Source organism: Manis pentadactyla, chromosome 11 (genome assembly GCF_030020395.1).
Source record: "Manis pentadactyla isolate mManPen7 chromosome 11, mManPen7.hap1, whole genome shotgun sequence".
Taxonomy (NCBI): domain Eukaryota; kingdom Metazoa; phylum Chordata; class Mammalia; order Pholidota; family Manidae; genus Manis; species Manis pentadactyla.
In genome coordinates this window covers 6,132,833-6,147,042 of record NC_080029.1, presented here as the reverse complement: position 1 = coordinate 6,147,042, position 14,210 = coordinate 6,132,833, and the positions used below count along the sequence as shown (strand labels likewise).

At 44.6% G+C, this 14,210-nt stretch overlaps 1 long non-coding RNA gene across 1 annotated transcript in view; it reads right to left on the bottom strand.

Moving 5' to 3' along the window:
* Window positions 1-13,844, bottom strand: part of LOC130679459 (uncharacterized) — a 41,504-nt gene extending 27,660 nt beyond the window's left edge. Inside the window, exon 1 of the long non-coding RNA XR_008992400.1 lies at window positions 13,525-13,844. This is a non-coding gene — a long non-coding RNA (uncharacterized LOC130679459). The remainder of the gene's footprint in view (window positions 1-13,524) is intronic.
* Between the last annotated feature and the right edge of the window lie 366 nt (window positions 13,845-14,210).

Genomic DNA, 14,210 nt, shown 5'->3' with positions numbered 1-14,210 from the left:
AGGCTCCACCCCAGATGGACTGAATCAGAAGCTCTTGGGTTATGCCAAGGATGTTTCTTTAGCATGCCTCCTAGGTGATTTGTATGGGCACTGAACAGCATGCCACTTAGTGAGTTATTCTAGGAAACACCTGTGCCTGTCTGGGGGGCAGTGCCCTCTTCCCATGGCCCAACTCCCCACGTCTATGGTCACCCCACTGGTGCTTTGCTTGCTGCTTAGGATGATATGCACTTAAGACACATCTGAGAGCCAGCCCAGGCCCTCATTCACTCTCTCCCAAGAATACTTCCTCCAGTTCCGATCAAGCCTGCCATTCTGTTACATCTTCCCTCCCCTTCTTTTCTTTTGATGCCAACAGCAATGAGGCATCTTCTCTACCAAATTCATCATGTCCACCAACACTGGAAGAAATGCACTTAGCCCCATCAAGCCTGGCATGTGGTGGAGACACCCACATCTCCCACACCCACATCAGCCACAGAAACTGTTCCCTGAAAAGAGGCAGAAGAGGAAGGGCTGATGCCATCAGATGCCAGGGGCTCCAGGACATGACATCATCAGCCAAGGCTGAGGGGACTGCCTGGGGTCAGGTGAACCTGGGTTCCAGTCCCACCTGCCTTTTGCAAGCCCTAAGACCTTGACAGGTGGTGCGCTGATACATGGGCCTGGCTCTGCCTGCCTCTCCCTGGGCACCCAGACTTTGTCTACCCACATCCCCAGCAGCTTGACTACTGCCTGGACACTCAATAAATACTCAATCAATACTGTTTAGTAACACGGGTTTTATCTCATTTAATCTGCATGTCCAGCTGGACAGGTAGGCGCCATCGCACCCATTTTGTAGATAACCAAAACAAGGCTCAGAGAAACTGAGTGAGCAGCTGGCTGAGGCCTCGCAGCCAGCAAGCGATGGCACAGGGGTTAGGGATTCAGTCCAGGTTCGTCTGGACCCCTTACACATACCTTACTATTTCTCCCCATGGCCCAGGAGGTTAAGTTCATAGCAAGAGAACTGGGGGCTGAGAATATACTGCACTAGTCAGAAAACAGTGCAACCCACTGCATAGCCTCATGATGAGCCATCCGACCCTGCGATCCCGGCGTAAACCACACAAATGAACTTCTGTTGCTGTGCCATGCTACTTAAAGTAGGAGCCCCTTTCCCAGGGCCTCGGGGAGTGAGAAGCCAGGACACTGCGCCCTGGATGGGCTCAGTCACCATGTTTGGGCACAGTCAGCACACGGAGAGGGTGGGACCCCGTAAAGTTGCCGGATCATATGGAAACCTCGAAACCTCGCTGCCCCCACCCAAGATTCAGGGAAGGTGGGGGAGCAAATCTTTGCTGAGACTCTCCTCTGCCCAGGCTTGGGGGGCCCTCCCTCCACCCCACGCCCAGTCTTCAGAGCAGCCATGCCAGCAGAGAGCATGGAGGCCATGCAGACTATGGCTGCACACCTCCAGGGGGCACTGTTCCCAAGGAGTAAGCTGTGACAGGCACTCCCTTGTGGGTGTGCAGCAGGGTGACCCTGCACATGATCCCAGTTCACAGATATGAAAACAGAGGCTTAGAGGTAGGACCTGACTTATCTCAGGTTCCCCAGGGAAGACTCACTGAGCCAGGACCCAAACCCAAGCACACCCAAGAGCAAAGCCTAGCCCACACCCCCCACACCCGTCCGCCCCCCTGGGTTCATGTCCATTATTTCATTGAGTCTTGGCTGTGGCCCAGGAAGACATATATCTATCATAAGTGAGCAAACTCCTCTATTAGCCCAAACCAAAGGACTGGGAAGGAACAGCCTCCAATGTGACCTCCAGTCTAGGAAATCCTCAGCTTTATGTTACAATCACAAGAATCTTCAAGTAAAAGTCTGAGACTCCCTGCAGAAAGGTGCGCCCTCCACCTCTGTACAGATGGGCAGCAGCCTAGCAGACATGCCAGGGAAGGGAACTGGGAGAAGCATCTGGAGTTGGTGGAGAGGGTCCCCTCTTCCACCCCTGCCACCCCCAGCTCAGGCCATCAGTGATCAAATCCACCCGAATGGCTGGCTTGTCCAGGGGACCCAAGCCAGTCTGACTCCCGCCTTCCTCTCTGCCTCACTGCCTGTCAACGCCATTCCACTTATGGTCACACTACCGGTTCTTCCCGAATCTCCCATCTCAGAGCCTTGACTCCCCGCCAGCACGAGCGGCAGCCTGTAGGGCCTCCTCCTGCCCCCTGCAGGCCCTGGTGCCTAACACTGGAGGCGGCAGCTGTGGAACTGTGTGACTTCCTAGGGCACAGGAGGCACAGGAGCTACCCCCTGTCTCACAGAACGTACACTTCTGGAAGCCAGCCGCCGTGCCAGGGGGGCGCCTGAGGTTCCTGGGAGGCCACAGGAGGATGTCCCGGCCACCAGCCCGCAGCACCCACCAGATGCGTGAGTGACGATGACAGCCCGCCAGCCAGCATCGGACCACCAGCCCTGGAGAGGTCCTGATCGTGAACCGCCCCGCTGAGCCCAGTCGCCCCAGAATCAGGGCGACAAGGATGATAAATGAGTGTTGGTTTAGCCCACCAGGTGTTGGGTAGTGTGCCGCACAGCAATAGGCCACCACAACACCGCCTCGTGAGGGCTTTTCAGGCTCAGGGTCACGAAGTGACGTGTCCAAAAGGGAAAGTCAGATCTCCGTGCTACGTGTCTGGCCCTCAGCCCCTTCCCAGGAGCAGGTGGGAGCAGGTGGTGGCCACTACGTCACCCCTTCTTCATCCTATTCATCTGCCCCTTCATCCTAGGAAGCCATCAGGGCTTCTTTTACTCACTGAAATGAAGGAGGGATAGTTGCTAGCATCGCTTCTGCACAGTTAGATAAATACAATATGATCATGTTTTGTAATGACTGCTCCTATAAAAGTTATGTTTTTCTTCACAAAGAGCCTCTCTCCCTTTTACTCTCTCCCAAATCAACCCGAACTGCAAGAACTATGAAAAGTACAGCCTCTGAGATGTTATTCAATCTGTCAGATTTGCAAGCCTTCATTATAAACATCATCACAGTAAATAAAAGATAAGGTTTCATGTAGCAAAGTTTCTCGTTGAAAGGTACAAACTCGCCAGCCTGTCTGCCGGTGTTGTCTGCTGGAGCATGAGGGGTAGTGGGGGAAACAGAACCTGCAGGAGGTGGTTAAATGCCCCCCGTCAACCGGGATGCTGCGAGTCAGTGCCCCCCAGAACTGGAGCAGCAGCCTAGACAGAGGCGGAGTGAATGCCTTCCTACACACTCTCTGGTTTCTTCTCAAACTTCTCCAAGGCAACAGATTTTCACTTCCTTTTAAGATTCCTTTTTGCTCCAAGATAGAAAGGAGGTAGCATATACCGAGTTCTTACATGCCAGGCACTGTGCTGGCCACGCACAGAGTAGCTCCCGGCTTCATACACACCCGGGGAGGTGGGTGGAGGACGGAGCATAGGCTGCAGAATCCAGACAGAAAGGGCTGGAATCCCCTTTCTGGCTCTCAGTTGCTGTGCAAACCTGACACTCAATAATGGACGCATATTGGATGAAAAATAAAACAAAAGGGTCGCCCTTCTTCTCCCTATCCTCATCCTTCTCACCCTCAGACCTCCCATGTATAAATGCACATAAAAGGTTTAATCTGCTGAAAGACAGAGCTCACGGTTCCCAAGGCGGAGCCCAGGCAGGCCGCTGCTTCTGAGCCGCGGATCCTCACTCCAACACATGGGCTCACCATCACCCATGAGCAGAACAAAACCAGGCCTACGCCCTCTCCTCTCCAGACCTGGGGTAGGGGGGTGGCGGAAGGAAAGGGTCCCCCTCCCAGGGGAGAGTACAAGGCACGGGTCTCGACGTCCCAGCAGACAGTGGGACCGGGGACAGCGGAGCAGGTGGGGGAGGCGTCATAGCAGCCTGGAGGTCATGGGAAGAGCTGGGTGGTGAGGAGTCATAGAAGATTCCAGTAGGTGACCAAAAGTAACCGGAATGCAGCGTGCTTCCTGTCACCCAGGCAGCTTTTGGCGAGAACCTATAGGCCAGAGCCCTGCTCTCATAGGAGTCTCAGCCAGGCCCCATCATTCCCTTCTAGTGACAACACTCATCACTCATGCCAGGGACATACCACAAGTACATTGCATCTGTACCTTAACTCAAACAACTGCCCTTAAAGTTTCCTCATGGCGCTTGTAACTCAGGGCCCCAAGTTCCAACTAATTTATAAGGAAATGGTTATTACTAGAGGCCATTTGCTGAGAGAACCCAAGCCCCCTTCTCAAGATAGATTTTTTTCCAGGCCCCTCCTAATGCAAACACCTATTATATAGCACCATAGGGCCTGGCACAAATCTCAGTAAGTATCTGTTGAAAGAATGAATGAATTAGGCACCATCATATATTTACATCATTTAATAAAGGATGCAGCACATTATACTCTCTGATCCTCAGTTTCCTAGTCTGAAAAATAAGGAATATTACCAATCCAACAGTGTTACAAGGGTGAACAAGATAATATAAGTGCAGAGTCTATGCATCTACAACAATCAATATATGCTCAATTAATTTCAGCAAATGGTTAAGCAGCAGCAGCATTGTTATTAGCTGCCATGTATTTAGCATCTGCTAAGTGTCAGAGGCTTTCTAGGCTTCCTAATCCTCATGATAATCCTTCAAGGTAGACAGTATGATCGCCTCTGTTATGCAGTGTTTATGAGAGCTAATGAAGTTAAAAGGTTAGTACAGAATAACAGAACTTCCACTCTAGGAATATGGCAGACCAAGTCCTCCAGGTCACCCCCTCAAGTCAAAACAAGACCATCCTGAATAACATGCATTTCTGAAATACTGTTGGGCCAGCAAGGCATGTGGGAGTCCCCAAATTCTGTACCCATTCCTCCCCAAAGTGTGAGCTAGACCTGAAGGTGGGATAAGCTAGCAGTGCAAGGGCAGCAGGAGTTTGCTTGCCCTTCAGATGCTTGCCCTTTGCTTGCCAAGAATAGTACTGCAATTCGTATTCTGATCCTCACGCCAAAGCAACGTGGAAAAGCTGAGCCTAGTGATCCCTTGTAGATCTGGGATGCTTAAACATAGGAGAAATGTCCTCAGGTCTTTTGTGGCCCTGACTCACAACACAACCAGATAGAAATCTCTGGTGGAATGCATCTCAATTTAGGCCTACAAACACCCCACGGGTTAAGGAGAAACAACAATCTCAACAATGAAAGTCCCAGAAACAGGAGGCAAATGTGCGTAAGCGGCAGGGACAACAAACAATAAACGTAAACACCCAAAGATTGCAGACATTGAATAGCCCAATACATAATCTATAACATCAATGTATGAAATGTATAAAGAAAGGTTGGAATCACGAAGATGAACAATCAACAAAAGAGTATCAGGAATGACCAAACACGTTTGAAAATTAATCAAATGGAACTTGTAAAAGTGAACATTAGTGAACATTTTAACTGATTTCTATAAACCTCAATGGATGGCAATTACATACAACTAAAAATAAAATATGTCAATCCACGAATAAGAGCCTGATTCAATTACCAAATCGCAGTACCAAGAGACAAGGAAATAGAAGATATAAAGGAAAATGTAAGCAACATGGAGAATAGAATGAGCAGCTCTAACATATGTTTAATCAGACTCCCAAAGTACAGAGATATTAGAACAGAGGTAATATTTGAAGAGATAATAGCTAAGAACTTTCTAGAACAGACAGGAGATAGAAATCTAATGTTCAGGAATCATTTATTACAAGTAAATGTTTTAAATCTTCTCAGACATCCTACAGTGACTCTTTAAAATACTGAAGACCAAAATAGTATTTTTAAAGCAGCCAGTCAAAAATTAGAGATAATCTTCAAAAGAATGACAAGACAAAGCAAACTTTTCAGCTTAAAATGCCACCAGAAGACATAGAATAGTACCTTCACAGTGTGGGGGTGCATGCATTGCCAATCCAGAGTTGTGTGCTTCACAAAACTGCATGCTCAACAAGAGCAAAAGTGAAACAAAGATATACCCAGATGTATGTGGCTCATGGTAAACCGGCAGATTTTCCCTAAGGGAGGAAAGAAAATGATTACAAAAAGAATGGTATGAGATGCAAGAAGGAATGGTAAGCTAAGAAGCTAGGGAACATTTATGTAAAACTGACAAAATAATGTGGGTCTAGAATAATGTCTCATTTATAAATTACAGAAAAATAATGGAATTGAAATATTAGACAACAGTTACATGTACATTGGGAAGGTGATGATTTGATTTTGGGCATTCTAAGGACCTCTGATTATTCAAAGGAGGTTAAGATATTTTTAATGTAATATGTTGTTAAGTCACATATTCATGGTGAAGGGTCCAGGACAATCAGAAAAACAAGGAAAAAAAATAATAGATTTCAAAGCAGTAGAGGGAGAGCAGAAATGAATTTTTTAAAAAGCAAATGGATAACTTTTTAAAAATCTCAATCAAAAGGCAAGAAGAAAAGTGAATCATAGAAAAGTGGCGAAAGAGAAATCAGGAAGTAAGACAGTAGAAACAATAAAAATAAATCAAGAATCTAGATAAATGAAGTACATAGCCAAGTCAAGACAAGATTGGCCAAAAGATTCTTTTTTTAACACAGAAATACTCAGGTACACCCACCACGTAGTTTAAGAAGTAAAATGTTATCAGCAAAATTGAAGCATCTATGTCTCCCTCCCTGATCACAAACCCATCCTCCCACCAGGAAAAAATAATGACTATTCAATTCAGCATCTATTATAACCATCCATTCCCATATATTTTACTATAAATGTAAGTATCACTACATACATGCAAACATACACACATTTTTTACTGCACATCACATTTTTACTCAGTATTGTGTTCATGAGGTTTTCCATTTTGATATATGTAACTTTGGTTCATTAGTTTTCACTGCTGCATATTTTTTGTAACAGTATGTCATAGATGACTTATCCATTCTCCTATTGTTTGGCACTGCTATTATAAAAACTGTTTACATTTGCAAAAGTTTCTCTCTAAGGTAAATATTCTTAGGTATGGAATTTCTGGTTTGTGCAATGTAAATATCTTCAGTTTTCCTAGATGTTGACAAATTGGAAGCAGTTGTACCAGATTTCTCCTATTCTGGCAACCACAGACTACGTAATTAAGACCAACTTTCCCACTGTAAAACCCAGAAAATCTGGATAAACTTTTAAATTAAAAATTAAACATTAAATGCCTGAAGGCATTGGAGAGTTATCAATTCAGTGAAGAATTTCAGCCAAGATCCAGGAGAAGAAGGAAACTCAATGAGCCCAGCTTGGCATTTGGACAGCTTTTTCCCTAAAGATGCCCGCTGATTTTGGAAGAGGAGAATGAGACGCTGAAACTGTGACACAGTCATAAAACTAGAGAGATAAAATTAAAGTTCAGGGGCCATTAATAAGAGAGATTTAGTAATCACTAACACCAAAAGTAGTACCCATTTTTTCTGATTCTCTTTTCTCCTTTCTTGCCTTTTGAGGAGGAACTGATTGGGTTTTATTTTTTAACTGACTCTAAAGGGACCTGCGCTAGAGTACACTGTCCTTCAAAGGGATTGAAGCAGAGTCTAAACCATCTCCATCCCTAATTGGAAGGAGATCTGGCATTGCTAGTAGCACTTAGCAGAATCAAACATTAAACCTAGTCTTCAATTCATTTCTACATTTTTCCCAGTACTCAATCAAAACCAGGCTTACAAGGAAACAAAACCATATGGCTGAAAACATGTAGACACAACATACATATAGAAACTTCCCACAGGACCTCCAGATAATGGAGGTATCAGATCCAGACTTTAAAAATAACTTGCTTATGATGTTTAAGGAAATAAAAGATTGAGAATTATATCAGAGAACCAGAAATGATAAAGATGAATCAAATGTAAATGCTAGGACTGAAAAATAGAACAACAAATTAAAAATTCAATGGATAGGTTTAATAACAAACAAGATACAGCTGAAGGAATAATTAGTAAACTGGAAGATATGTCAGAGAAATATCTAGAATGATGCATGGAGATACATGAGGATCAGAGAAAAGTTTAAGAGAAAGGCAACACTGCAAAGAGGTCTAACATATGAAATTGGAGTCCCAGAAGAGCAGAAGAAGGAGTCAGGCATAAGCAATATCTAAAGAAGTAATGAATAGGAATTTTCAAAAAGTGTGAAGTTATTTTAGAGAAATTCAAAAAGCACTATGAACCTTCAAGAAAATAAATGCAAAGGGAAAAACACCCAGGCCCATTCTACTGAAGTCACTGAGCACCAAAGACAAAGATAAAATCTTAAAACTCAGAGATTGGAGGTGTCAAGGGGCAAGTATTACCTTCAAATGAGCAAGAATAATACTGACATCTAACTTCTCAACAGAAACAATAAAACTTGAAGATAATAGAATGCTATCTACAAAGTATCAGAAACAAAATTTGCCAGCCTAGAAATCCCCCTGTAAAAAAATCCTTCAACAATAAAGGTGAAATACAGACATTTTCAGATTGGGAGAAACACATTTTCAGGCTAAGAACATCTATACCAGCAGACCCACCAAAAAGGACATACCGAAAGGTGTTTTTCAGAGAATAGCAGAAACACAGGAAGAAATGAAAACATGACGGGAAGGTGAGTGTGTGAAAAGTGTAAATGAAACATTAATTGTACAAAGTGATAATAATGACTTGTGGGGTATGGGCTAGATTGAGAAATAAAATGCATGAGAAAGACAATGTATAAGTAGGAAAGGGGGAGTGAATGAAGTTAAAACACTCTAAGGGGATTGTCCAAGAAGTAGAGAAAGTGCTGGTTTAGATTAGACAGCAGAAAGATCAAAGATGTGTGTTGTAACCTCTGAGAGATCAGTTCTCAAAATCTGGTTCATAGACCCCAAGGAGTCCCAAAGGAGTCTTCAAGGTCAAAAGTATTTTCATAATGATCCTATGGCATTATTTGGTTCTTTTTATTCTGTTGACATATGCACTGAAGCTGAAAAGCAACAATGGATAAAAATACTGGGGCCTCAGCACAATCACAGCCATGGCCAGAAACCATGCTACTGGTCCTTGCAGTCTTCACTCCCACACACTTGCAGGAAAAAAAAATTAAGGAGCCGATTTCATTTGACTATCTCTGATTGAACAGTAAAAGAAAAGCATTACATTTTATTAAATCATGACCCTTGACTACACATCTTTAATATCCTATGTGATGAGATAGGACATACATAGGCATAAAGCACAGCCACTGAATCCTGAAATCAAATGGCTGCACTTAATTTTTTGGTTTCAGAAAAGAAATAAATTATTTCTATTAACTAGCATCTATCATTATTACTTTTAAGTGAACTACTAGATATTTTAATTTTTCTCCATGTTAAATTATAATACAATAAAATATTGATAGATGTAACCCAGATGAATAAAATCATTTTGTGGTCTCAATTTTTAAGAATGTAAGGAAGTCCTGAGATCAAATAGTTTGAGAACCACTATTCCAGAGTACCCAATAAAAGAACAGCATAAGAATGCATTAATACTGTTAAGAATAGGGAGAACAAAAAGAATACTCTTAAAAAGATTCAGTGAATCCAAAAGAAGGCAAGAAAGGAGAAAAAAATACCATAGGTCAGACAGAAAAAATACACTGTATCAGTCATTACAGTAAATGTAAATAGTCAAAAACTGTAAGACAGGATTTTAAAAATAACTGTTGGCTGCTTACAAGATACACTTCAAATATAAGGATACATAAAGTTTAACGTAAAAGAATGTTAAGATACCTCAATGCAAACACCAACCAAGAGAAAACTGGTAAAACTACATTCATATCACACAATGCAGACTCCAAGAAAGAAAATATGACTAGATATAAAGAAAGACAATTCATAAAATACAAGGTCCAATTTGCCAGGAAGACATAATAATTCTAAATGTACATGCATCTAATAACATAGCCTCAAAATATAGAGAGCAAAAACTGACAGAACAAAAAGGAGAAATAGACAAAACCACTCTTAACACATCTTTCTGTAACTGATAAACTTGTGGACCAAAAACATTAGCAAGGATATAAAAGGTTTGAAGAGCATAAGTAACCCAGTTGGCTTAATAATTGAACTTAATTCATTGAACACTGCACTCAACCACCACAGAGTATATGTTTTAAACATTTACCAAGACTGACCATATGCTGAGCCAGAAAACATGGTACAGCATATTTGAAAGGATTAAAATCCCACAGAGCATGTCCTCTGAGTGAAATTCAACTAGGCATCAATAGCAAAATAAGTAGAATATTTTTGGAAATTAAGAATTTGGGGGTATTAAGAAATACACTCCTAAGAAATGCACTGAGTCCAACAAAAAAATCACAATGGCAATCATAAAACATTGTAACTAAATGATAATAAAAATGACACCATATGATAATTTGGGGGATGCAGAAAAGTCCTGCTTAGAGAAAACTGGCATAGCCTTAAAATAAGATATTAAAAGGATAAAGGCTGAAAAACAATGATGCAAACTTCCATCACAAGAACTGGGAGAGGAAAATAGCAAATTAAGCCCAAAGAAAGAAGGGGTAGATGCTGAAGGATCTGGGGTCCACTCTCTCCTGGAGTCTGCAGATGAACACTGCTGCACAGAGGCTTTGAAGGACCACAAGGAGCAGGTAGCAAGCCCAGGAGCTGGTCTTACAAGGGCTTGTAAGGAACTCCCCTAAATGTCAGCTCCAGCCACCTTCCCTCTTTCCTCTGCCAGACACTTCTGTGACTCTAGTACATATGGTTTTAATTCACATTTCCTTGATTACTGAAAAGGTTGAGAATCTCTTCTTATATTTGGAGCCTCACACAGTTTCTCATCTGTGAATTGTCAGTTCAGATCTTTTGTCCATTTTTCTATCCATTTTCTTTTCTCACTTTGATTTGTAGAACTTCTTCCTATCTTCTGGGTCATATGTATTGTAAATAGCTTCCCCCAGTTGTACCCTGTCTTTTCACTTCCTTTAGGGTACCTTTCATCGAACAGAAGATTTTCATTTTAAGGTGGTCAAACGTCACAGTATTTTTCTGTGACAGTCCTTTTAGGTTTGTTTCAAAAGCTCTTCTGTGTCCCCAAAGTCATGAAGATATCCTAATATATTTTCTTCTAAACATGCTGAAGTGTGTCTGCTCCTCTGAAGGTGATAAGACACCCAGAAGTTGTTTTTGGGGGTCCTGTGAGGCTGACTCCACTTTGACAGTAATGAAATTAGGGATCAGACTGGTGGACAAACACTCTGAGGGCAGCAGACGGCACAGCTTAGCATCAACCCCAGTCTGTCTGGCCCAAACAACACAATCTTTTGCCTGCATTTCACTGCTGCCTTCCTAAGCCTCCAATCTGAACTGTGCTCAGCTCCTGGCCCTGTGGTAGGTGCTGGGGACACAGACTTCGGTCGGACCCAGGCCTACTGTGGAGGGGCTCGGTCTGATGGGACACTAGGACCGGGAATGCGTGGATTACATGTTCCGTGCCCAGCGAGCAAGACCTGGGGATGCAGGCACAGGACCAATCCAAGGCCCAAGAGGTGAGGCTGGCTGGAGAAACCCTGCCTCTAAAGCTTAGTTCTTAGTTACAAAGGAGCCAACAATACTAGGAAAGTCGAATTAACCAGCCCAAAATTACACGAGGTAAGTAGCAGCAACGAAGTCAGAAGTCAGGCTTGTGGGAATTCAGGCTCACCTCTCACGCTCTCTGTGCACTGCTATGCAGGGAGAAAGAACGGCAGGGAGACTGGGCAGCATCTGCAGGCTGCCCAGCCCACCCCAGCTGCCTGACCCCATCCCCAGCCATGCGCCTGGCTAGGATCTTCTGAGTTTCATGGTGCCCAGCAGCCATGTGGGCTTCTCAGGTTTCCCAGCAACACCGGGCCTGGGCAGCTGCAACCAGGTATTTCCAGCAACTCACCCCCCAGTACACGTACAAACACGCACACACATACACACACCTGAGTGTACGCACACACATGCCCTGCCCTGCTACCTTGTGCTGGAGCCACACGCCTCCCCAGGACCTCAGCTCTGCAGGCCCGCAGGCCAAGCTCAGACTGCTGAATCTTCACCGACCAGCTCACCCTTCTGCCCAACTGTCCAAGCTGCTCTGTGGCTGGTGCTGGGAGACCCCAGGGGCAGAGACATGTGCCCAGGGCTCTGGGGATACACAGAATTCAACTTCAGAAGGCTTATCAGAACTTTGCAATCAGAAAACCTAATGAGAAGTTATTTTAAATCTCACTGTAGCTGCAAGACTGTGTCAATATGAAAAACAAAATGTGAATTTGAACAACACGGGCTGTGGGGATCACTGCCTCATCTCAGGTTTGATCTACTGAAGGGATGAGTTTTTCCCTGACTATCTGTGCTCAGCCTACAAGAATGTTTTTCCAGCTCGACCCTGAGTTGTTCGCACACTTTTTCTCCAACCCTTCCATTCTGCATCTTGTTCTTTCTCCCTCCCTCCCTCCGTGTCTGTCTGTCTGTCTCTCTCTCTCTCTCTCTCCCTCTCTCTTATCCGTTTCACTCTGAACTACACATAATCACTTCCAACCCTAAAGCACTTCACATTTGGTGAAAAGCACTTCAGTTTCAAAGTGATTAGGGGTTGAAGACCCGTCGTTTAAAATTTAAATTAAACCAATTAAAATTACAGGAGCACTTCACATGTTTTAAGCAAATAATTATTTTTTGCAAACAGATCTGAGAGGTTGGGCCCAGCCAGGTACTAAACAGGAGTGGAGAAGTGGCAGGAGCAGACCCTCTGGAGGAGCCGGCCTCCGGGGCGGAAATGCCCCTCCCTGCGCAGGTGGCCTACAGCGGCTTCCCCACATTCTGGGAGAGGACAGGCCCCACTCACGGAAGTCCTTCTGCTGCAACCTGTGGCCAGTCAGCACCCTGGGCCTTCCTTTCAAGGTCCCCCAAAGTGTAAGGCCCCAAGGGCCTATTTAGGGCTTCCAGTGTATGGAGATGGGCCTCACTCATGGGAGGAAGGGGAGATTCCCACTCTGCCCAGTAGCATGCACTACATTCCTATGCTGTTCCCATGCATGCAGCAGAGGGAATATAGACCTCAGGGTCAACATAATGCAAAGAGGACCTCATTTTCATCAGGCACATTTTGTGTCCTGGACACCAGAATGAATCAGCAAAGTCCCCACCCTGGAGAATCTCAGCCCAGCAGAGGAGTATAAATACCAATTACAGAAGAAGGTTGTGAGTGATACAGAAAACTGTCTGAAGTGCTGAAACACAGCAAAGACAGGAGTGATTAAGTCCTGGGTGGGCCTCACAGAGAAAGGGCTAATGCAAACTGGGATCTGCAGGGTGAAGAGGAGTTTGCAGTTGGACAGAGCACAGAGACAGTCAAAAGACAACACTGCCAAAGTCCTTGACCTTGTTCCTGCTCCAGCAGAATAAAGAAACGAGGCTAAGGGACTCAAGCTATCATCTCTTACCAAGTTGGAAACTGAGTCTCAAAGGTTTGAAGCTCCTTCGCAGGTAACACAGCTAGAAAAGTGTAAGCTCAAGTCCCGTTCACACTCCAAGGTCCAAAGTACTTTCATTCCCCTTTTGTTGACATCTGAGTCTTTCTTCTTCCTCCTCCTTATTTTTAGCCAAATTGCAGCTTAGGATCAAAACCAGCAAGCCCACCAGCCAGCTGCCCCTGCCCCACAGCCCTGCCTCCCACCACCCCACATCCACATGCCAGCTCGTGGGAGGAGCTGCTGGTCGTTGGGCCTAGGAGGCCGCTGGAACAGAGAGCAAGAGAAAATAGTTCACGGTCTGTGTGGCGAAGGGAGACAGGCTGCGTCCAGGGGAGCCAGGAGGCTAAGCCCAGCCCAGACGTTTCAAAAACAAACCTCTGTCCAGGTTTCCATCTCCTGGGGCAGGCCCCACGCCCCACCCTCCAGGAGGCAGGTGACTTCAAGTCACCCCGGTTCTTGCCTTTTGGAATCTTTGTCTTGTAGTTTTCCACTTTCCTAATTAGGTTTCAGAGACCAGAACAATCTAGGCAGCTTCCTGTGCTCTGCCTGATTGGATGTGTGCTGTGGTGTTTATTTTAAAATATTTCCAAAGAAGGATAGGGTTGAGCAGCAGGGATGGAGGGCATTGTCTAAATAAGAATAATCTCTGGGGTTGG